Source organism: Mastomys coucha, unplaced genomic scaffold (assembly GCF_008632895.1).
Source record: "Mastomys coucha isolate ucsf_1 unplaced genomic scaffold, UCSF_Mcou_1 pScaffold23, whole genome shotgun sequence".
Lineage (NCBI taxonomy): Eukaryota > Metazoa > Chordata > Mammalia > Rodentia > Muridae > Mastomys > Mastomys coucha.
This window is the reverse complement of record NW_022196906.1, coordinates 97,043,222-97,044,729: the sequence shown is the minus strand read 5'-3', so window position 1 is coordinate 97,044,729 and position 1,508 is coordinate 97,043,222. Positions and strand designations below refer to the sequence as shown.

Here is a 1,508-nt window from a genome sequence, read left to right as displayed (position 1 = left end):
AAAAAAAAAAAAAAAAAAAGAATGGCAGCTTTGCCAATTTGAGAATTTATCCACATGGATTGGTGTGGCTGGACCTTCAGAGTGATGACAGTGATGTGCAAGGCAAACAAGAAACTGACAGCCTTTTGAACAAAATAGAAGAAAAAAATTAAAGAGTTGAGTCAAGACAGTACTGGGTGGGGGAAGCGATTGCCACCCATAGTTCGAGGAGGGGCCATTGACAGATAGATACTGGCCTACTGCTGATGGGCACCTGGTTGAGTATGACATAGATGAAGTGGTGTATGATGAAGATTCACCTTATCAGAACATTAAAATTCTTCATGCAAAACAGTTTGGGAATATACTCATCCTCAGAGGGGATGTTAATTTGGCAGAGAGTGACTTGGCATATACCCGGGCCATCATGGGCAGTAGTGAAGAAGTACACTGGCAAAGATGTACTGATTCTGGGAGGTGGTGATGGAGGCATATAATGTGAAATTGTCAAACTGAAACCAAAGATGGTCACTATGGCAGAGATTGACCAAATGGTAATTGACTGATGTAAGAAATACATGCGGGGGAACATGTGGAAATGTCTTAGACAATCTTAAAGGAGAGTGCTATCAGGTTCTTATAGAAGACTGTATCCCAGTACTGAAGAGGTATGCCAAAGAAGGGAGAGAATTTGATTATGTAATTAATGATTTGACAGCTGTCCCTATCTCTACATCTCCAGAAGAGAATGCCACATGGAAGTTCCTCAGACTGATTCTCAACCTGTCAATGAAGGTTCTGACAGGGTAGAAAATACTTCACACAAGGGAACTATGTCAACTTGACTGAAGCCCTGTTGCTCTATGAAGAACAGCTGGGGTGCCTGTATTGTCCTGTGGCATTTTCAAAAGAGATTGTCTGTGTTCCTTCATACTTGGAATTCTGGATATTTTACACTGTTTGGAAGAAAGCTAAGCCTTAAAGATGAGCATCCCCTGAATGACATGTGCTGCAAGCCACCTCCCTGACCTTTGTATGCTGAATACACCATCAAATGAGTCAGGCAACTGCTCATGACTTCCTTCACATGGTTCTCATTTTTAAATATTATTTTTAATTTTAAAAAGCCAATGGGAAAATGTATATTTTGATGAGTTAGGGTGTTAATTTTTAAAAGTCAGCCGAAGGACAGTTAGACAGCCCAGCAGACTGTGGGGTGCACTGACCCCCTAGATTGTGATTTTAGTATCTTTTCTTCCTCTGTGTGGGGTTTTGGTTTTCGTTTTGGTTTCAGTAGACCTTTAATTTGGACATGTGGAGGAATGAACATCATTGCTTTGTTCCAGAGAGAAGTTCCTGATAGTGTTTCTCCCCCAAATTTACTTAGATATTAAAATTTGGTGCTTTTAAAGGTTTAAAAAGAGTGATTAGCAGTGCTTCAATTAAAATGACAAAGGAGACAGGAGAAGAAAAAAAGAAGAAGAAGAAGAAGAAGAAGAAGAAGAAGAAGAAGAAGAAGAAGAAGAAGA

The 1,508-nt window shown here is 39.9% G+C and overlaps 1 pseudogene; it reads left to right on the top strand.

Annotated features, from left to right (window-relative positions):
- LOC116073698 overlaps positions 1-961 on the top strand; it is a 4,843-nt pseudogene extending 3,882 nt beyond the window's left edge.
- The last annotated feature ends 547 nt before the right edge of the window (positions 962-1,508 follow it).